This window comes from Bidens hawaiensis, unplaced genomic scaffold, assembly GCF_021521415.1.
Source record: "Bidens hawaiensis isolate Kalapana, Puna unplaced genomic scaffold, B.hawaiensis_p1.1 tig00051433_1, whole genome shotgun sequence".
Lineage (NCBI taxonomy): Eukaryota > Viridiplantae > Streptophyta > Magnoliopsida > Asterales > Asteraceae > Bidens > Bidens hawaiensis.
The window spans coordinates 9,625-26,645 of record NW_027499226.1 but is presented as its reverse complement, the minus strand read 5'-3'; the positions used below and the strand labels follow the sequence as shown (position 1 = coordinate 26,645).

Here is a 17,021-nt window from a genome sequence, read left to right as displayed (position 1 = left end):
TTGCTCCACTATATCGACCAAGTTCGCTAGTTGGTGTGCTTCCTCTTTGCCTCTTAGCGGCCGATTCACGTACCACATTCATCAAATTTATAAGTTTGTCCTTGCACGGCTTACTTTTCGCTGTTTGCCTCACAGAAGACGATCTTGCGCTTGGACCATAAAGTTGAAAATAATGGTCATAAAGTTCTTGGAGGTTTTTGTTAAACTTTTCCTTCGCTTCCGTCGACAACTTCGGGTCAATCTCGTGCATGCCCATGTTGTCAAATATTTCCTCAATCAATGTCTCAACCCCGTTAACATTTCAATACGGGTTTAAAGTGGCGGCAAAAGTAAACATCAGCCGTATGTCTTCATAATATTTTAAGAATTTTTCCTTCATTACCGCAACAATATCATTGAAGAGTTTGTTCTTCTCCTCAAACTCTTTAAAACTCAAAGACATGTTGTACAATTCTTGCAAAACCCAACAACTAGTAAGATAATAAACTCCCGATAACTTAGTTGTTACGGTTTTGAACACATCAAGATACTCCAACAAATAACCGGCATCCACCCAAACACGTTCGGGAAACAAATCGGCCTCGCATTTATCAACAAGATTGTTATGAAAACTTTGTAATGTTCGGCGTTGGGCAAAAGCACACTTGAGCATATGACAAGTTGAGTTCCAATGGGTTGGAACGTCCCAATTCGGCCCCAAATATTTTCTTTCAACCGATTTGTAATAGTTATTATATTCAAGATGTCTTCTTTTACCACTTTTGAAAACATCTTGTAACATAAGTCTAAAGCAAGTCAAATAGACACCCATGCTTTCATTGTCGAGACCTTGTTGAACAACCAAATTGATAATACTTGCAACACATCAAACATGAAAAAAATTCCCGTAACAAGGTGGTGAATATTTTATGATAAATTTTTCGTCCGCCTTTGTATTGTTTGATGCGTTGTCATATGACATCGAAAATATTTTATGTTTCAAGTTAAAAGTCGTTATAACCTCATCAACCAATTCAAACAATTTTTCGGCGGTATGTGGGTACGGAAAGTTTTTAAAAGCGATGGTGCGTTTCATCAATTGCCAAGTCACCGGATCAACCCAGTGAGCGGTGACACATATGTATGATTCGGGTAACCCGTGTGGTGCCGACCAAACATCGCTAGTTAAACTCACCATCGACTCTAAAGTATGAAAAAAGTTGATTAACTCTTTTTTTGCACACTCCCACAATTTCATACAATGACGTCTTAGGGTAGTTCGACTTACATGTGTGTATCGCGGTTGTAGGGTTTCTCGAATCAACAACGTCAAATCTGGGTCGTCAAAGTGGTTAAACGGCAAACCTCGTTGTAACGAAAGAGTGCACCATCTTTACCCAATTTCACTTGGTCGGTTGCGTGAACACCTTTCAAGGCCTTGCAAAATGGCTTCTCGATATGCTTTCTCAAAGTCGAGTTAAAATCGTGCTTTAAGAAAGTTCCACAAAGTTTGCAACGAGCCTTAGTATCACCATCGGTAGTGATAACCAAATCCCAGTTCTTTCATATTTCTTTGTTGCGGTTATGTTCGAGGACCCCAACAACTCGTGGGTCATCAATAGCACGAACCGGGACAATAAAAACGTTCTTGTTAGCCTTGTTAGTATTTTTGATGGTTGCCATAATATTTTTGAGTCGGATGGTCGGGTTTGTAAAATGATAAGCATTTTAGATTGTTTTTGAGTTTGGTGGTGAAACAAGGGGTGAATAGACAATTTATATAAGATTTTGGACAAGAAAAACCGGTTCCAACGGCTATATTACCGTTGAAACCGGTTACAACGGCTACTTTGGGTTCAAAAACCGGTTCCAACGGCTAGTTTTTGACCTGCAGCTGAGTTTTACATAAAAAATACCCTTCGGAACCGGTTTTTCCGGTAGGAACCGGTTTGGAACAGGAACCGGGTACGAACCGATTGGGGATATAATATGTGGAACCTGGTTGGGATTTCGGGTATATAAATACCCAAACTGGGTTTTAGGTATACCAGGTACGAACTGGAACTGGTTCCGGGTGGGGTACGCCGGTTCGGGTCCGGAACCGGTTTTTTGTGCACGTCTACCACCGGGTACGACCTGGAACCGGTTCCGGGTCGGGTCCGGAACTGGTTTTTTTGTGCACGTCTAACTGCAACAAAAGTACATAAACAAATCCCAACTGTCCCGTCGCGTTGAGTAAAAGCCAGTTGGTTAATGTTTGAGAAAACTCAAATAATGTATCAGTCCTTGACCGATATCTGATATTTTTCCGCATTAACTGCTTAGCTAAATACAATGAATAACAAGAAGATAAACATAAGATGATTAAAAAGCCAAAGTGAAAAATTTATGTTTGACAAGAGTAAACATGCCACACCACCAAAAAAACACCATGGCCAACCACTCATTCATCCTGCCATAATCTATTCCTCCTATATCTCCTATATGTACACAAATCAACACCTCTTCTTTAGTTCCACCTTTTAGCATTTTTCAGTCCCTTAGATTTCTGTTTTGCCTGCTGAAATGCCTGTATCTTGAGCTTCTTCAGTCCTTTTGATTTCTGTTTCGCGTGCTGTAATGCGTCCAACTTTTCCTGAAATGCCTGCATCTTTTGCTGCTTCCAGTCATCTCTTTCCGCCTTTATATCAACAAACACGTTTAAGCGTTTAGTTAAATACCAAAAAAGGTAGCACTTTCATCTTTTTTATATCAGATGAAATGATTTTGAGTTTTCTTTATCATTGTCAAGCATGGCAAATGTAAAAACTAGTTAAAATCAAGCAGGTCAAGAAATAGTGCATTCAGATGTTTGTGATTTTGCAATGTCCTAAACCGTCTTACTTACAAACGACATAAAATGGAAAAAATTATTTACCTTTGTAAACTTGGATTTGGTTTTTGCTTTACGGAAATTGTCCTCTATCTCTGCTTCTCTTTCAAGCGCCTTTTCTCTTGCCTCAACGTTCTTCTCAAGATAATACTAATAAAGCCCAAATCAAAGTCCCATAATCCATTCAATAATAATGATTATTTATCTAAATATTTATGACAGGAGCAGTAATAACTATAACGAGAACTTACATCGTAGTCACCATTATAGTCTTCCAAATTTCCATCTTTTATTTCTAAAACTCTATTCACTATTTGTTTTATGAAATATCGGTCATGAGATACGGTAATGACAGTTCCCTGGTACTCAGAAATTGCTTCCTAACACACATACTGAATCATTAAACATAATAAATAAAAACACCAGAGTTTGCAAAAATAACTAATTTTGGATCATAAAACTGTCAAGTACAATGCATTTGGATGTCCGCAATTTGTAAAAAGATGCTCATTACCGCTAGGTGTTTTGTTTTAATCAATCACTAGTAAAAAGTTTATGTGTAAAAGATGTTAATGAAGCGAGAAACGAACCTCAAGCATTTCTTTTGAAGGTATATCCAAGTGATTAGTCGGCTCATCCAACACCAGTAACGTGGAAGGCGTAACCATGAACTTACAAAACGAAAGGCGCGCCTGCAACATAACCAAATTGGTACATCGATGATATTGCCCTGCCTCTACAAATTGGTTACTTCGTTGGTATAGAAACTAAAAAGGGCATTTTAAGGCATTTTAAATATATTATAATAAAACACCTTTTCACCACCACTCAATAGTGAAACTTTCCTATCTAGCATATTGGCCTTAAAATTGCAGCGTCCGAGAAGTCCCTTAATATCATCAATTCTCCAATCTTCTGCAACTTCAGAAACAGTATCAACCACGTTTTTTTCTAGATCAAGAGCCTCTGCCTGAAATTAAGCCCAACTAATTATCTTCTGCAAATAATAACAATAATGCTAATACTATGACCAATAACTTGCATTACCTGATTTTGCTCAAAGTAATTTGGTAGCACGTTGTGTTCACCAAGAATTACTTCACCATTGTCGGGCCTTTGTATGCCCATAATCAGTTTAAGCAGAGTACTCTTTCCACAACCGTTCGGGCCAATTATTGCAATTTTTTCACCCCTTTCAATTGTTATGTTAGCCTTTTCAAATAGAACCTGAATGACCAAACATATGCTTATCAGATAAAAGGCATTATATGTTGGTTACATTACTTATTATTACTTACCTTGTCATCATAGCTAAAATCAAGATTTTTTATTCTCACAACATCTCTCCCGCTTCTTCCACGTTCCGGGAATCTAATCTTCATTTTCTTCCGGATAAACGGTTTATCAACTTGCTCCTCGTTCTGAAGCTTTTCTAGTTTCTGTTCTCATACAACACAAGTGTAAAGATGTAAAATGATCGAAAAAAGTAGTTATTAACAATCTGTTTTATTAAACCTAAAGTTAGCTAGTCACTTAGATAAATAAATGTAACAAAGCTATACAAGAATTAGTACTTTTATCCTTGTAGCTTTACATAATCGAAAGCAATTATGTTTTTATATACTTAATTAACTACTCGTGTGTCCACTTACGGTTGTTCAAAAAGCTTGTACTCTTTGATCCTCTACATCTCACATGATCCTCTACATTATGCCTTATAAAAATGATGTCACCGTGGGTGCATGGTAAGATGGAGGGAGATGATCAAGGGCTGGTAAGGGAGTTCCCCACTTTTTTGTAGTTCCCTTTTGAACATGTCTCTATATATAATTATGAATTCTGTATGTTATAAAAACTGTGCCATGTATATGTTAAGGTAAGTAATAATAAGTAAAATAAATTTTATTCTCATACAACATAAAATTTATGTTTAGTTCTTATATACACCAATGTGTAAAATAAAAATTAAAGAGCCGGCTTGAAGAGCCACTAGCTGGTTCAAGGTCAAAATTTCAACTTGTTAAGATAAACGAGCCGAGCCCGAGCTCACCCTGACTCGTCTTGTTTACAGCCCTATGTCCACTTAATCCCTGCGAAGTCGATTAATCAACTTCAACATAACTAATCTTTTTAGACGACTAATATTATTTAATCAAACTTGTTTTAAACAGTCAAAATTTTGAAACAATGAAACCTTTTCAGCTGTAGATGCGCGTCCAGAATTTGCTCCGGCACTTAACCTGTTAATTAAGCCTCGTGTATGCTCGATTTCCTTCTGTTGCTTCTCCCATGCTTTAAACTGAGCTTCAATCCATGATGCCTTACCAATTATGTACTGAGAATAATTTCCATTGAATTTCCTAGAAGCACCCATCTCGGTCTCCACTATCTTTGTGCATAACTGATCAAGAAAAACTCTGTCATGAGATATGATCACCATTGGAACATCTTGCTTGTTAAGATAACCTTCAAGCCACTCAATTGTGTCTAGATCAAGATGATTCGTAGGTTCATCCAGTAGTAACAAATCTGGATCCTGCAAGAGTTAACATACTCAATCCCCTTAGCCATGCATACATCTGATATTCAGTTTTTTTATATCCTGTATTAAGGGATGTTTGGATGTGTGTTTTCAAAGTTGTAGTTGCGACTTGAAGAATATGTTGCTAGCATAATCAAGTTCTTGATGTTTGGAATTAGTCAAATTAACATTGATCGTAATAATCACTTTCCTTAAAGCAACTGTTTTACCATTTTCTCCAAATGTAGCTATTTTGACACAAAATAATCAAACGTTCAAAATCAAGTTAAGTTCACATCCAAGCACTAGAAGAGTAAGGGTGCGCACAAAACTGCAATAACTGAACAGTAATGAGCATAATTGACTTAACCAAACCCAACAAAAAACCGACGGTTTGATTTTATGTTTAAAAAAACGATTTTTGGGTTCAGTTTCGGTTTACTATCAACCAAAAACAGAAAAAAGCAAACCATACCGAAATACCAATTTTTTAGTACTTCAAAAAAATGGTGTGGCCCAAAAAGTTTATGTACAAATGTGCAGCAACAAACTAACCATTAGTTAACAATAAATATTTAGGCCCAAAGGTTCAAGCTTTAATTCCTTTATGGGCCATCATTTCTCAGCCCAATATTTTCAAGCCCGAATGGAAATACCCGATGAAAATCGAACTGTTTTCACAAACCAGGATTGCATTGTATAACAAGGTTACATAGAGGTTCTGTATATAAAAAAATTACACTTGGACTGATCTAAAGTTATAAACATGATACATCTATACAGCTAGTCTAATTAATATCATAACAAACCAAAATTTGAAATCGATTTATACCTGAAGCAATATCTTCCCAAGTGACATTCTCATTTGCCATCCACCGCTAAAATATGCAACAAGCCTATCCGAATCCTCTTCTACCGAAAACCCCAACTCAGACATCATTTTATTAATCTTGACATCAACCACATCCAAATCCACAGCTTGTGCTCTCTTCTGCAGCAAATCAAACTCATCCACGGACGCCTCAATCTCCTTCTGCACCTTCTCCAACCGCTTCGAAACCTCCATTTCCTCCTTAAAAGCATGCAGAAACTCCTCCCTAACCGTCCTACTCTCGGAAACATCAAACTCCTGGCTCAAAAAGGATATCCTCATGTTCGGCTTCGCCTTTATAACGTTACCCGAATTCCCCCTTTTTACCGGCACCGTTAACGCCTACTAATCCTACCTTTTCCCCCTTTTTAACCTCCCAAGATACATTTTCTAAAACTGTAACGCCTTTATATGTTTTGGTTATGTTTTCTAGCCTGACACCGGAGGATACCGATGATGCTCCGGTGGCTGATGGTTTGTTTCTTGGGCGGTGATCCGATGGGTTGTTTGAAAAGAGAGACTCTTGGTGTGTATTAGTATTAGTGGTGGCTTTGGTTCGTATGTTTATGTTTGTGGATGATGTAATGGGGTTGTGTTTGTGGGTTAATATTTTAATCGGTGATGGAAATGGGTGGAAACGGGGTGGTTTGTGGCGGTGGGAGAAGGTGGTTGTGGGGGTTAGAAAAGTGGAGTGGAGTATGGAGGTGGAACGAACCTTGGATGCAAAGGCATCCTTATATAATGGAGTTGTTGGAAGGAGCCAACTGTTTGTCAATGGCGCATTAGGGCTTTCTCAGTTGCAGGTTTGACATTACCATTTTGGGCGAGTGAGGTTTTAACCTATTGGATAATAATAGATATCCTTCACTCAACCATGTGCCCACACCTTTTGTGCAGACCTCTGCAAGCCACTGTAGTTGTCCCATCAAGAACGAAATTTCTAAGCGTTTAACCTTTTAAGCTTTGAAGCATTCAAAGTAAAATCGATGAGCTTAGATGCTTATCTTTTTTGTAGTGAACCCACATATGACATCATAGTAAACGTTTGAAACGAAGTTAGTCCCGCGTATGAATCTTGTTACGTGTTGATGTGAATAATGTAATAAACGAGTTACTAGCCTTAGGGTCCAGGTATGTGAATATGTATGAGTCACGGGTTAGTTCATACAATTAAATGCTTGAGGAATGTGATGTGCTCTAGCAACAGACCTTGCTTATATGTCTAGAACTTGTTTTTATGTGTGATGTTATGATGACTGGGGGTAGACATATCGACATAGCTTTACGTTTATCTGACAATTTTTATGTTGTTTGCTTGATGTGATGTGAAGTTGGCTCATTAGAATTTTGATGGATGTTTGACATGAACATGTAAACGGGGGTGCGTGGTGTGGGACGAACGTTATGTTGAGATAGCCTAATCCTTACATGTAAGTCCCGAATCTGGATCACTACAATTATGATATCAACAAACTAAGTATTGGTGCGGAATTCCAATACTAGGTGATTCAAGAACACAAAAGAACACAAACAAGAAACACAATAGTCGCTTCAAAACACACGTATTATTATACGTCGGGTGCTTAAGCACGATGATTACAACCCCGTCTAGTAAAATACTTAGACGACCAAAACAAACAACTCGATGAACAACCCTAAAACCTATACAATGCGATCTATATATAGGTAACCAACACACTAGCCCAATAACAACCAAAAGCCCACCAAGATCCCAAGGGATCTCGGTTTACATACGCGGCCCAAACACTCACACATAGACTAAGTATAAACCAAACTAATCTAGGCCCAACAATCTCCCCATTGGTTTGTAGCTTGGTCTTCAATCATGTTCCATGTAATCAATGTCAGCATCTTTCAGTGGACCAGCCCAAAACCTGCACCTGATAATAGAAGTCACCATGCTTGTGTATTCTTTTTCGGCCACTTCAAATATCGGGTCAGCTATTATCTAAAACGCGCTGAGAGTATTGATATCCTTCTCTCCAAACTTCAACAAATTCCTTGGATCAACAAATTTGTATTGCCCTTTGCCCTTCTGTAATTTGACAACAACTGTGGCAGTTATACTATCATACATCCAGAACCTCATGTTGTCCAAAGTGCCATCTGGAATTGCTTCAGGTACAAGAATATGAGTAGCTTTCTTTGTAGCAGGCCACATGACGTTAACCATTGTCTTTCCTGTTCTCGGATCCATAACCTCCTTTGCTTTCTTCAAGAACGACTCAGCAGTTGGCATTGTCGGAAAGCCTCGATCAACTTGATTTTTCAGACTGTTCCAGAAATCCCTACCACATTTGTCATTGGTTGGATTGTGGAATGGAGAGTTTATCAAATCACTGAGATCCACTTTGGTCCAAGAACCAAAGTCTTTCCTCTTAACCCACCACATGTTCTTTTCAGAATCGAAGCTCCATGACACAAATCCCAAACGATCACCATATTTATCTGAAAAACCTTTAAAAAAAGTGACGATAAATCTGTCTGGATGATCTGATGATTCGACATTTTGATTGGAGTTTTTCATCACCAGCAACATTCTCTGAACTCTATCAGATTTTTGGTGGTGCATCCATATACTGTTTCAATGTCTCAGACTCATCTATATTCTTTGCTGGGCGAGTAGTAGAGCTACCACCTTGATCAACGTTGGGCACCTTATCAGTACTGCTTTTGAACTCATCTCCAAACTTTTGAACAAGGTTTTGTTGGAGATCTAGATAGATAGCAGTTAGTTCTCCCATGCTAGATTGAAGTTCTTTAATCTTGGAATCTTTATCAGTGTTGTTGGCTTCCAATTCTTGAATGCGTACATCTTTAACGACTGAGTCTTGTTCAAGTTCAAAGACTCAGAGTTGAAGAACTTGTACATCAACTGGAGCATCTTCAAGCACAATACCCTTACCTTTGTTTTGTAGAAATTTGTCTTGCATGGCAAGTTCTGAGCAACCTTATCAGTAACACCAAAACTTGACTGACCTTATTCATTTGGCCTGATGAACCAGAGGGAGCATCAGTGAATGGTACATCAGCTTCATCGGTGTGTGGAATATCTGACTCGAAATCAAAATCACGAGCAAAGTCATCAAACACCTGATCTTGAATCAGTGGCTCTGCAGTGGATGCACTTGGTTCAACTTGAGTCTCTGGAGCATGTGACTAAGGTTGGTGAGTTTGTTGTTGTAGGTTATTTGCTGCGGTTGTTGTTGGTTTTGTGGTTGTTGTTTCAGTCTCAAGAACCATCACATTCAATCTCGGATCTTTCTTACTGCGCTTTCGTGGAATGAGATCATTGGCTGGTTCCTCGAGAATATCATCTTCTTTGTTTACATCAAATGCTTGAGGAGGCTTCAGAGCAGTTGATTGTAATAATTCCTTGAAAGTTTCAAAATCACTTAGTTGCTCAGCAATCGGAGCAGTATCTGTCTCACGGTGTTCTGTCTCTTCTTCTTCATCTGAATTGATCTCAAAGGCAGCAGAACGCCTTTGAACTGGTGTCACATGTTCATCGGCAACTTGAGCTATAACTTGTACAGCTTCAGTCTAAGCAAATCTGCCAAATTTTTCGAGAGCATGAAGGCCCTGATAGACTATCTTGGAGCCTTTCCTGGACTGTTTGATTAACCCAAAGGAGTTGGGTCCCATTGATTTCATATCTAAAGTATCAACAGATTTGACGAGGTCGGTGTAGTGTGAATCGAAGATCATATGTAGAAATCTTGGATACATGAGGAACATCTCTTTCTTCGTTCCTTTTAGATTGCTCATCATATCATTGAAGACAAACTTGGAATAATTGTAATTCCAATCCATGATCAGAGCAGTGATAACAGACATCTGAGTATGACTTATCTCGTCAGACCCCCATTTTCTTCCCGACACGCATGTGAAGAACGTGTGTATCAAGAACCTACCGTATGGGTGAAATAACTTCTTGATTGCTGGAGGATAAGTACCCTCATAACCCATCCTGGTGAGAATCTCAGAGACAGCTGTAGCAAAGTATTCTGTCGGGTAATCAGGTTGATCACCAAACAGAAGCACCTCCCTTATAATAGCCTCTGTGATAATGACTTGCATCTTTTGTACTTTGGAGTCTATCGAAACAGCTTCATCTGGGCCTCGTTGGTTGATTGAGGTATTATTCAAAAAATCAGTGATCATCTTCCTGCATATGACAGGGTTTCTCGTAGTGCGTGAGAAATCTTGCAAGTGTTGAGGCTGACAACCATAGACTTGAATTCCTTGTGGGCCAATGGTGGATCCAATAAGTGTCCAACGATATTGTGTCTATCTACAAACTTTAACGGAGCCTGATCAGCCATTACTACACCAAACGAATCAAGTTAGCAAATACAAACTTGACAATAGTTATATTTAAAAAAAAAATTAGACAAGTTAATTGATTTTAAAACATCAGATCTTATTGATTGGACCATAATGATCAGGCCCAACAATTAGTTGGCCCATAAGATCAAAAATAACAATATTGCAAGTGAGTCAGACCCAAGAGAGAGTCTCTTGTCCATATGGGTGATCTCGGTCAATAATAATGTTCTCTGTCAAAATCAAATGTTCTCTGTCCAGGTTGACCGAGAACATGAGTTCTCAATCAAATCAAGTTTTTTCGGTCAGCAATAGTCAACCGCGAGCATGAGTTCTCGGTCAAATCAACATTTTCGATCAACAATAGTCAACCGAGAACACGAGTGCTCGGTCAAGGTTAGGAGATCTCGGTCAACAAAAGTCAACCTAGAACTCCTTGACAGCTGGGGACAGAGAACCCTTTGGGTTTCTTCTTGGAATGTGTGTCATCTTCTCCAAGATAGTCGAGAACTCCATGAAACCTGCAACAAGCTCATTTAAAATTTTCAACAATTAACCCTGATACATCCAATTTAGATCATCAATCACTAATCCCATGTTGCTTCGTTCGTATGTATTATCAAACTACTTATCTGCCAAATACATTAAGAACACAAATCTCACAAACACATTAGCTTGAGCCTTTTCTCATTTACCTGTGAATTAACAAACACGAATAGTAATAGCAGCTGAATTTTATTAGATTATGTAGAAGACAGTTCTCGGCAAGCAAGATGGTTTGAGAGAGATGGAGGGTTTTGAAAGAATTGAGAACAATAATGGAGGTTGGGGGCAACATATACCCCAACATACATGGGCTGAGAACCCCTAAACAGGCCCAGAACAATTTGTCAGCCTAAAAACACGTTAACCCGTATAAACGACATCCAGCCCAAAACCATTTCTAAACAAAATACATTTAAATGACCCAGTCAAAACACACGTTTCGAGGAGAGTAGTTGCGAAAAAAAATAAACAAAATTAAATAAAATAAAAAAAAAGGAATACAAATAATATTAACGTACAAAAGAACCCCTTTGAATTTTGTCAATTTGGGATCAAATTTCAGTTTTTGTAAAAACGCCACCTTTTATGAGAAGATCCGAACATGGAATCATATTGTTTAAGAGGCTGTCACTAGGATTCATGTTCAGCGTTATTATGACATAAAGAAAAAGGTTGATAGGAGATATAACAAACTTAGCATGATTTTCATTGCATCAGTGATATGAGTTAGGTTCAGTTCGACATAAAGCTTAGATGGACATCACTCATGGACCTGTGATGCCTCCTATCTCTTCTCAAAGCGTATTTGGCTTTCCCCAGATCACCCTAATTTGACTCCAACCCCCTAGTGCTTGATCAAAAGATTTTTATAGATAAACAAACAAGAATTTTTAGCTTTAAGGTTGAACGTTGGACTTACAAGCAGTGAACTGACAAGCTTTTCATTCGAGACATGACAGGACTTACTTGTGTACCCCCATCTCTGTAGTTCTAGCTTGGCCCTCTAAGCTTTTTAAACATTTAAAACAAAGATTTTAATAAGATAAAATAAACTCTTTTGTAGATTTTTTTTTAATAAATATTAACATAATAACACAATATTTTTGGTGATCAAGACACTAACGGGCTCGTGTATGACTAGGTAATTGCTTTTCTGCCTATCCTTCGGAAAGATGTATATGGAGACATGCACATTTCTTCAAAATGACTCTCCACAGTAAGTTTAGCAAATTTAGTGTATATCTCTTCAACTTTTACGCATCATGGAAAGCTACCATACAAATCAGTGACTGTTCTAGAGCCTTTTAAGCTTAATAACTTCACCCGTTAGGCACACAAAAACAACTTACCTAGCATTTTCCAAAGGTTGGATCAATTTTCATTTTAAAATATTTTGAAGCTTCTAAAAAGCTATTAACTGAATTGTAATATCATTTCCCAAGGAGTTACAGAAAACACGAGTATTAAGAATTCAGTCACCCCGGTCACGTTAAGCTTTTAGGTAAATGACTATCCTGTATGACCACAAGTGGTTAATCGGACCAAACATGTATGAAGATACATGTCCTTCCAGCTCAGAGTTACCGACATAATTTTAAGTGAAGGAATACAAAAAACAAAACATATCACAATCGCCCCGGATGCTTTCAGCCTTTAGGTAAATGGCTATCATGTGAGTCTACGAGTAGAACACCGGACCAACCATATACGAGTATATGTCCTTCAAACATGAGCAACCGACATAAATTTAAGTGAGAGTGAATCTTGAAAAGCAAACCTCTTTTTTTTTAAATAAAACAACGCACACACACTATTTTTGGCTTTTTGATATTTCTTCCCCAAAATTTGTGCAAATTAAACAAATATGTACAAATTTATTCCCAAAAAGACTCAATCCTCGAAACGAAGCATTTTAAGAAAACTCACAAGCACATTAATTTGGTTGTTCCAACCGGTTTTGTAAATAAGTCCGCCACATTGTTATCGGTGTGAACTTGTTCAAGGTGAATCAATTTTCGGTCGTAACAGTCACGAATAAAATAAATTTTAATATCGATGTGCTTGGTTTTAGAATGTTGAACAGGATTTTTCACAATTGCAACGACATCATCATTATCACAAAAGATGGAGTATCAAAAAATTCCAAACCGTAATCCAACAGTTGGTTTTGCATCCAGATGACCTGAGAGCAGCAAGCTGATGCAGCAACATACTCCGCCTCGGCGGTGGAGGTGGACACCGTTTGTTGTTTCTTACACTGCCAAGAAATGAGACGATCTCCTAAGAACTGACATCCGGCAGATGTAGATTTCCTGTTAATGTCATCTCCACCATAATTGCTATCAGCAAAAGCATACAGATCAAATTCTGATTGTTTGGGATACTAAAGACCTAACTTCGGTTGTCCATTCAGATATCTAAAAATATGTTTAATAGCAATTAAATGAGATAATTTAGGATTAGCCTGGAAATGAGCACACTGGCAGACTGCAAACATGATGTCAGGACGACTGGCAGTGAGATACATCAGAGACCCGATCATTAATCGATAGTACGTTTGATCTACGGGACTTCCTTCCGGATCAGATGACAGTAAAGGCCTTTCCGCCATGGGAGTAGTAGCACTCTTGGAATCTTGAAACTCGAATTTTGCGAGCATATCCTCAACATACTTCCCTTGATGCAGTAAAATTCCTGCCGAGCTTTGGCGAACCTGTAACCCCAGAAATGTTGTCATTTCACCCAGCGAACTCATCTAAAATATTTTCTTCATTACTTCCTCAAACTCTGCACACAAATCGGCACTAGTGGATCCGAAAATAATGTCATCTACATAGATCTGGACTAGAATAAAATCCTTTCCCACAGTTTTCCGGAACAAGGTTTGATCAATGGTTCCTCGCTTGTAGCCATGATCTAGAAGATGTGAGGTCAACGTAGCATACCACGCCCTAGGAGCCTGGTGTAACCCATATAATGCCTTGTCTAGTTTGTAGACGTGCTTTAGTTTCTTGGAATCCACAAAACCCGGTGGTTGATCCACATAGATCTCTTCTTTGACTTCCCCATACAGAAACGCGGTCTTGACATCCATCAGATATATTATGAACCCCATGAATGACGCGTAGGCCAGAAAGATTCGGATGGCCTCAAGTCTAGCCACTGGAGCCTAGATTTCAGTGTAGTCTAATCCTCAACTTGACGAAAACCACAAATTACCAACCGTGCCTTGTTTCTAACAATGACCCCCCCGTGTTATCTTGTTTGTTTCGGAATACCCATCTCGTGTCAAGAGCTTTCTTTCCTTCCGGCAACTCAACCAGTCTCCACACCTTCAACTTATCAAATTGATTCAACTCTTCATGCATAGCGTTAACCCAACTTGGTTCTTGAAGTGACATTTCTATCGTCTTTTGCTCAATTTGAGAAATGAAGCAGGAAAACAGACAGCTGTTGATGTGTCCCGTTTGACTTCTGGTGGACACACCCGTTTCCAGAGGACCGATGACATTCTCAATTGGATGATTTTTTTGAATCCTCGATGGAATTGAGTGATCGGAAACATCATAGGTAGAGTGAAAGTTTGACAGATTTTCATCAATATCAGTAAGAGGGTTCTTCCATCCAGAGGTCACTGTACTGTGTGAGTACGAGGTACCGACAACATATTCATTTGGAATAACATCAGGAAAGAGTGTGCTCCCGAAAATCTGACGAATAGGACTCTCCCCCTCAACTGAGGAAGCATTTTCTGATGGAGTTGTGATTGGTTCTGGTTGATTTACAGGCATGGATGGAGTGACATCGATTTGTTCTGTCAAATCATCATCCAGAACTAGAGATATATGAGGAACGGCATTTTGATCTTCTTTCACAATGTCTGCAGAAGTTTCACCTGAGATGTTTGAGTTGGTGATAGGAACCACGTTGAACGGTTTGAAGAGTTCATTGTAGTCAAATAACCAGTCTGGACCAACACGAGCATCAGTCTCGTTTTCTTACAACCAACAAATTTCATAGGACTCTATAATCTGCTTGGTTGACTTATTGTAGACTCTGTATGCTGTATTACCCGCATAGCCAACAAAGTAACAAGCGTCAGCTGCGGCCCCAAATTTTGGAGTAGACTCTAGGTTCAGTAAAGTGCAAGGACAACCAAAATGCTCTGAAATGTGCAATAGTAGGTTTGTGACCATAAACAATCTCATATGGAGTTTTCATCTTAGATTTGTCGATTATTACCCGATTCTGAACATAACATACCCTATTAACAGCTTCTGCCCAGAAGAACAATGGCAGCTTGGAATCTCACAACATAGTCCTTGCTGCTTTGATAAGAGTTTTGTTTCTCCTTTTAGCCACACCATTTTGTTGTGGTGTCCGCACTGAGCCGTACTAACGCATCACCCCCTTTTCTGAGTAGAAATGAATTAAAGACGCATTCTTGAATTCCGTGCCATTATCACAACGTATTCCCTTCAGCTTCAAATTCAGTTGGTTCTCCATGAGCACCACGAACTTCTTGATCAAATCTGCAGTTACACTCTTATTTGACAAGAAAAACACCCAAGTGAAACGTGAGTAGTCATCAGTAATAACAAGACTATAAGAGCTGCGTGAGAGACTCAAAACATGAATTGGACCGAAAAGATCCATATGTAACAATTGAAAAACTGATGAAATGGAGTTGATCAATTTTGGGTTATGAGTTTTTCGATGATGTTTACCCAAAGCACATGCCACACATTTTTCAACCAGTAACAAAATCTTTAATGGGTAAACCACGGACCAGATCATTTTTAGCAAGACGGTTTAAATTCTTTGTATTAGCATGACAAAGAAGATGATGCCAAAGCATAGCATTTTGTTCCGACACTTTTGAAAACAAACATGTTATTTCATCAGGAACATTTTTGTTCATGTCAATCACATAAGCATTATCTTTTCATTGTGATCAAACAAGAATCCAGTCTTCTGGTATAATTATACCAGGTTTCAAAATCAAGCACTCTTTCTTAGTAAAGTGAGCTGAAAAGTCTTTATCACATTTTTGAGAGACGCTCAACAAACTGTGCTTCAATTCTGGAACAAAATTAACATTCTCGAATTTTAGAACACCGTTACTTACAGTACCCTTCTGAGTAATGTTCTCCTTCTCTCCTCCCGCAAAGGACACATGCCCACCATTGAATGTTTGAATGTCGTGAAGTTGGGAAATGTCTCCTGTCATGTGCCTGGAACAGCCACTATCAACATACCAAGGTCTGATGATATTCCTCCATAGTTGTCCCTGCACAAAGCACGAGATTAGTTAGATTTTGGTACCCAGTCCATAGTTACACTGGGTGACCCTGATTCATCTAAAGTTTTCACGGGTTGCCATGGCATATCCTTTTGATCATTAAACATTTGGCTTGCATTTTCTTTCACCGGAGGTTTGGGCATTTGGCTTGCAGTTTCTTTCACCGGAGGTTTGGGCATCCATTTATGTCTACCATTGTGGGATTTGACATTATAAGTACGAATGGTTTGCTTCATCTCCTGTTTCGGTTTAAAATGTGTGTTCATTTTTTAGACCGAAGCACATTTTCTAACCCTATTGCGAAACATGTCAGGCTTGGTCCGATGAGGACTAAACCTTCCAGACTTGTTTCGGTTCCAATCATTGTCATAGGGATTAGCCTGATTATGTCTAAATCTTTGTCTGTACGAATTATGAGGCATATAAGGCATATTCCTATGATAGAATCCATAATAAAGAACATATGGACGATGTGGACAGTTTCTGGCAATATGACAAGGAGTGCCACAACTAAAACATGTTTGACGTTTTATGTAGAAATCATTTTGGGCAGCTCCTCGTCTGGACTGGTTGTGTGAACCAG

General features: G+C 38.7%; 1 pseudogene; it reads right to left on the bottom strand.

Annotated features, from left to right (window-relative positions):
• Positions 1-2,355: 2,355 nt before the first annotated feature.
• On the bottom strand, positions 2,356-8,503 carry LOC143599048 (ABC transporter F family member 5-like; annotated as a pseudogene).
• Positions 8,504-17,021: the final 8,518 nt, after the last annotated feature.